This window comes from Lupinus angustifolius, chromosome LG06 (assembly GCF_001865875.1).
Source record: "Lupinus angustifolius cultivar Tanjil chromosome LG06, LupAngTanjil_v1.0, whole genome shotgun sequence".
Taxonomy (NCBI): domain Eukaryota; kingdom Viridiplantae; phylum Streptophyta; class Magnoliopsida; order Fabales; family Fabaceae; genus Lupinus; species Lupinus angustifolius.
This window is the reverse complement of record NC_032014.1, coordinates 24163436-24170928: the sequence shown is the minus strand read 5'-3', so window position 1 is coordinate 24170928 and position 7493 is coordinate 24163436.

The window sequence follows — 7493 nt, the reverse complement described above, 5'->3', positions numbered from 1 at the left end:
ACCCACTACAATAGATGTGTGTTCCGTTTCCAACCATTACTAGAAATTGGGGTGTTGGGGTAATTGGCAAGTTTAGATGATTTGCTATTATAGGTTGCAAAATATTATGTGAGATGCATGTGTAAACTAGAACAATCACCTTGTGCCCAAATATCGTACCATAAAATTTCAGAGTCTTGGGAGAGAGGTGTCCCCCAAGGGTTTGGTCTAAAATGTGAAAGTGGATTAGGTTGTCTAAGATAAGGGTAGGCGAGTCCTCCAGGATAGATTCCAAGGTGTGTGCGTTAGTGTGTGGTTAGGAAAGGAAATCATCATCTAAGAGTAGTAAAGAAAATTTGGCTAACATTTGTGACCTGGGTAGAACTTTTCATCACAGTTATAGCAAAGTTTTTGGGCCTGTCGTTCCTGCATTTGAGTGGTGGACAAACGACGAATTGTAATGGGAGGGGTGGTGGGAATAGGGGATGGAGGGGATGGGGTGGTATGATGGTTTCTGGTTGTATGTGTGGGTGTTTTGGAATTCAAAACGTGAGGTTTTGGATTGAGTACACTGCAACAGATTTTGCATTTAATTGAGTTTTTTATGCGATTAGTGGAGGTTTTTAGCCTCTAGAATATAACTAGTGGATGTTTCAAAAACCGCAAAGTTAGGATCGCTAGAAGGTTTTATGAATGTTTTAGAAAACCTCTGGTACCGATGAATTTGCAGCGGTTTATTTGTGGAGGTTTTTAACCTCCATTGTTTGAGGAGGTTTTTGCAGTATTTATTATGGAGGTTTTCCACAATATGAGGAGGTTTTTGTAATGTTTATCATAAAGGCTTTAAACCTTCACTATTTAAGAAGGTTAATTGTGGAGATTTTTAACCTCTAGTATTCGAAATAACATGTGAGAATCTGCTGGAAAGAACCTATTATATGTTTCAAGATGATTTTAACCTCAATTTAATTTAATAATTTTCACAATTTTAATCTTACTAATTTAGAATTATTATTTAAATATACAATATTAAATACAAATTTTCTTAGCAATAATTAAGGTTCATTGCATATAACCAAGATATGTAGCGTAACAAGATTGAAAGACTTACAATCCATTTTTCATCATAAATCCAAATACACCATAAAATCTCAAAAAACTAAAAATAGTTTCATATGACACTTCAAAAACAAAATACATAATAAATATCCTAAATGTTGCTGGTTCTAGATGATCCTCATGCACCAAAAGGTGTACCAGGCAAACTTGCATCACCGCTTGCTTGAAATATTAATAAAATAAAAACATTTAGTTTAAACAATACAAAAAGCATTGATAATTACTGCACCTTATATACACTAACTAAGTCACCTACTTTAGCTTCCACCAATTTTGTCAACTCCAAAGACTTCAGAAATTTTTTTTGGGCATAAAACAGCCAATTCCCGTTCAATATCTGGCAGTAATCTAGAAAGAAAACAATTGAGAATAATCTCATGTAATAAACCCTAAATTCTATTGTACAACAGCTCAAATTGTTGTTGATATTCAACAATTGTACCAAGTTGTTTTAGCTTAAACAATTATGCTTGGTGATTAGTGTAAGAGGATGGGCAAATCTAGTCTCCAAATCCCTAGTAAAGGAATTCCAATCAAATAAAAGGGCATTATGGAACATCCACTTGAACCAGCTGAGTGCTTCTCCATGCATATAGAAGGAAATCATGAGGAAGCGCTAATCCAGGGGTACCATGTAAAGCTGAAAAAAATGTCCAACTTGAAAAATCTAGTCAAGTGATTCAGAGTTGTCAAATGGAATGAGCTATAATTTTGGGGGGCATGGTTGAGTTGGTATTTGAGGTCCATGGTGTAAGGGTGGTTCATGATGTAGGGGTGAGACAGAATAGTGGGTCATTTAGGGATGGGGGCCAGTGGGTGTTTGGTTAGGGGGAGGGGATGTGATGGGTGGACTGAGTGAGGTGGGAAGAAGAAGGGTGATTAGGGAAAAATATACCGAATCTGTAGCCATAGTAGGAAGAAAGTATATTCCAGCAAATTTATCAGTAATATTGTGTAACACGATAATAATAGCAACATGCCTAGCATATTAATATTCTTGATTTTCCAACAATTTCTCCATAAGGAGGTATGACATGGAGTCTTTTAGATCTTTTTGAGAGGCCTTGGGAGGCATGTTGAGAGAAGATGAAAGCACCAAATGCTAGGAAGATTTCTTGTATACTAGCATAAATTAAATCAAATACTAAGAGAACTTACCATATATTCCTCATTCATTTAATTATTGATTCATTCTCAGCATGCACCACCTTACAATTTAAACAAAGGAAATATGAAAATATCTAGGATAAAGTTGATCTACACTCTACACTTAGGTAGATCATATTAAAGAGACAGGCTATATTAAGTTGTATTATTATTTCAGTATTGTCATCTTCTGTTCATGTAATGCATCATTTATGTCACCTTCATTAATGTCATCAATATATTCCGGTGCTCTTGCATCTTGCTTTTAAAAAAAACTATATTTTTGCTCTTTCACTTTGCGAATTTCACAAGTATCATGTCTGCCAAAAAAAGTTAGCGCAAAATCTGTGCCTAAGTTAGCCATGAACTATAAATAAGATAATAATGAATTATTATACTCCAAGGAAAAAACCTTTGCTTCTGTATCATTTCACTAAATTATTATTAACAATCAAGCACTCATGAGGAATTTTAGCTTGACTTGAAAATTATGATTCATTACTTTCTCTTAATAACAAAAAATGAGAATGTTGAGACAGTACGAATGTGAATCTTGAAAATGCTTCACATAAATGATGCATTACATGAACAGAAGATGCATGCATGCATATATATATATATAGAGAGAGAGAGTAACACTACATAAACAGAAAATACATGCATGGAGAGAGCAACACTTCTTCCCTCTTCATTATTTTTAGTCCCCCTAATTTCTTGTTACCTTTCACCACAGTTTTACTATTAAGTTTTTAAACCTTGGTTTTTTAAATATATTCTAAAATATTAATAAATATATAATTGTGTTCTATAATTAACCCAGATTTTTAATAGGCCACAATATCATTTTATTTCTGCAAACTGGTAATTATTTTATGTTCTAGCAATGATTTTTAAAGTGGGGAACATAAGTGTGGTCTAAAGTAAAAAATATTCTACATGTAAAACATATAATAATACTCATGTATAAAACTGTGATATATATAACACGTTCCAACCACAGTTTTTGAACGTACAAATAAGAGTCTGGTGTAAGGTGAAAAATGTTGTAGTGGTGTAGTTGAAGTACACTTCCTTTTTGTTATTCTCAAAACCTCTAAGGACTTGATTGATTCTGTTTTGGGGTTAGCTTTATTGTTCTCCAAATTTTAATGGGCTATAGAGCTAGCCTAAGCATTACATTGTTACTAGCTAGGAGGTTGACTATCTCACTTGGACCTCATTTTGGACCCTATATAAACCCCATACATGTTTCTTCCTTCTAATATTTTAATTTGTGGTCGTGATTGTAGTTACTATGGTTGTGGTTATTGTGACCGCTGTGATATAGATTGTAGTTATTATGGTGTGAATTATTTTGTGGATAAAAAAATATTTTTGATATTGATGCGGCCTGATGTAGCTGTGATGCGGTCCGATGAGGTTGCATTGTGACCCATTGCAGTCGTATCATTGTAATTTAGTGTCATACTGTGATTACAATGTGATGCGATTGTGGTGATCATTGTAACTACAATATTGTAGTCACGTCACATGATGTTGTCTGCAATTTGAAGGAGTGATTGGTTCTATATACAGTATTTTATTTAGGGTTACTACAGTTTGTATAGGCGTTTTAGTTATTACAAGGGTACTCTTTGTCATGTTTTTATCAGTATGTTTTATGTCTTGTAATTCAAGGTAATAAGCCATGTCCTTCTTCCATAGCCAATCTAGATTATCTAGAGTAGTTTGGCCATTCATGTCTGAAGAAGTCAAAGTTATTTTTATCGCACCCAGTTAAACTTAATTGAATTCAATTAAGTTATCTAGTTATCATTCTAAATTTGGTGATAGTGTTAAGTCTTTTATGTTAATTCTTTAAAGTCTTATAACCTTTGTCCTGTAGTTGTGTATGCCTAAGTCATGGGTCGATGAATATGGAGACTCATTGCTTGTTCATGATAGTATTAACAATTATATTTCTTGTGTTAGAGGGAGATGACTATAATTTGAGTCTCCTCGTTGAATCCTGAAATTTTTTGGCCTTGGACCACCTTGGCTAAGTAGGACTAAGTCAATATTTATAAGTGTATACTTAGAGAGAATAGAGTCGGAATAAACGATGTTCCCTTATAGGTGATTTTACTTGTTTATACTTTATACCACTAGCAAGTTATATGTACATTTATACGAGACAGTATTCTTTTACTGCATGATTAAGAACACATATTACATGTATGTGCGTTCACATGGTTAAGAACGCACATGTTAATCATGCATTCATATGTTTAAAAACACACATGTTACTCATGCATTCGTATTATTAAGAACACACACGTGACTCGTACATTCACATGGTTAAAAACACATATGTTCACTGTACATTCACATTGCTAAGAAAACACATGTTACATGTACATACGCATAGTTAAAACACACATTTTACATGTTAAGGATAGAGCACAATGCGGAAGCACAGGATTGAATCAATTGAGAACAAAAGAGAAGCAAGTAAAGGATAAAGAAAATAACACACATGATTTAACGTGAAAAAACCCCTCAGTGTGAGAGGAAAAAAACCACGGGCGATCAAGAGCAAAATTCCACTATGTAAAAAGAAGAGTACAAGAAATCCTCTTATAATGATGAAGACAATATTTTTTCTCACAAATACTCTCTCAAATGGAACAAGAATTCTCACCAAGAATGCACTCACAATATATGTGTAAATGAAAGAGATGTTGTGTGTTGTGAAGATGATTTTGAAGCTCTCTATATGTGTCCTTTTATAGGCAAGCAAAGTCTTGGTATCTTGGATATGAAGCATTGGATGCTTGGAAACAAAGCCATAAAAGTGACACAAAATGTCTTTAGAGAGAGCCATAAAATAGTCATAAAATTCTTTTAAGGCATAGAAATGAGAGACATCTAACAATAATGATACAAGCTCCAATTTATAGCCTTAAAAGTGACGAGCAAGCACACCTATCCTTAATGGTGTCTCATCACTCTAATGACAAATAGGTAAGTGAATCTGAACTCTTGGATTAACCTTCACTTTATGAACTTCAAGACACTTTCAATGAATTACATAGTGAGTATGTTAATTTACCTAAACTATTTTCAAAACAGAAAATTGAATTTACTATTTTAGAAAAACAAATCTCACTATGAAAAATGATTTAGATGTTCAAATAAATAGACCATATTCTTCTTCTTCTTCATGTTTGAATTGTGCTACTCTTAAAAATAAAATTTCAACATGAAGTCATGAACTTAATGGTTTAAACAAGAGTACTAAAAATATAGATAAGAAGTTAAATGTATAGAGAAATTCTACAAAACGAAGAAGTCTAGGAAATTCAAGCAACCACACATCTAAGAAAAACTATGTCTCTACTAAAATCAATTTCCATAAACAAATTATCCATACATCTAAGTGTCGTAAAAATAATCCTAGGATACTTAAGCATCAACTCATTTGTACTTATTGTAAAAATTCTAGGTGTACACCCAATCCTTGCATGATTAGAAAATATGGTGTGCCCTCAAGACGTTTCAAATGAGTAGAGAAAAGTGTTAACCCACTAGGACCTAAATTAAATTAGGTACATAATATAACTTAACATGTTTTGCAGGAATGCTTGGGAGTCGCTAGTGATTTATGGTATTTGGATAGCAGTTGCTCAAAGCATATGATTGGTGACAAAAGCATGTTCTCTATCCTGTATCCAATGGACAAAGGTTATGGCACATATGGGGACAATAATAGAGGAAGAATTCTTGGAGTAGGTCGTGTTGGAAAGCCACCTTCTACCACCATAGAAGGAGTTCTATATGTTGAGGGACTCAAGCACAACTTGTTGAGTATTAGTCAGCTATGTGACAAGGGGTCCATGTGGCTTTCTACCCCGAAAAATGCATCAACAAGGTCAAGGGATTTAAAGACTCTAAACTGGTCGGTAAGAGAAACAATAATATTTACATTATTGTTTTGAATGATGCTTCACTTAAAGTAATAATGCATGGATTTGGCATAGGAGAATTTCTCATATTCATGTGGATCATTTGAATAAACTGATTAAGAAAGATCTTGTTATTTGGTCGATCTCAGACCTGAAGTTTTGGGGAAACTACTGTGCTCTTGTTATAGTAGATGAATTTCTCGATATACATGGACTATATTCTTGGTTCAGAAGAATGAGACGTTTAATGTCTTTAGCAAGTATGCTAAGAGAGTTCAAAATGAAAAGTCTTAAAAATTGTTGCTATAAGAAGTGATCATAGGAGGGGGGATTTCAAAACACTTATTTTGAGGAATTTTGTGATGAACTTGGAATCACTCACAATTTCTCTACTCCTAGAACACCACAACAAAATGGTGTTGTAAAGAGAAAGAATCATTCTTTGGAAGAACTAGATCATACTATATTGAATCAGACTAATCTCCCAAAAACGTTTGAGCATATGCGGATTAGTACGACATGCTATGTTTTTAACAGAGTTTTAATATGACAAATTCTAAAGAAAACCCCCTATGAACTCTTCAAAGGTAGAAAACCAAATACTTCTCATTCGTATGTCTTCGGTTGTAAGTGATTTGTGCTAAATAATGGTGAAGATAATATAGGTAAGTTTGATGCAAAAGAAGGTGAAGAAATTTTTCTTGGTTATTCTCTTACAAGTAAAACTTTTAGAATCTTTAATAAGAGAACTTTAACCGTTGAAGAATTTGTCAATGTTTCATTTGATGAAACTAACCCCTCTAAAGAGGATAAGATTGCTTTTGATGATGATGGCTTACCTAGCTCGTCTCAAAGTGAAGTATTTATTATTGATGAGACGACCAACATAGAGCAAATGAAAATAGATGATGATCTACCATCACAAAAAGAGCATGCTCATTATGACTTGCCTAAAGAGTGGAGATGACACCAAGATCATCCTATCGACAATGAGATTTTGTATAGTGAATTTGATAAGGATGTCATCTTTGTCAGTAAATCCAAGTATTTTAGAGATTTGTTCAAATGCTTTTAAATGGATAATATAAAGCTATTGTCACTCCAATGGGTTCAGGAACATACATCAATACCAATGAAGTTGATAAATGCCTAAATATTTCAAAGTATCAAGGTATGATTGACTCCATTCTTTATCTTACTACTAGTAGACCTGATATAAAGTTTAGTGTCTGCTTGTGTGCATCTTATCAATATAAGCCTAAAGAGTCACATGTTGTTGATGTAAAAAAGGATAATGAAATATTT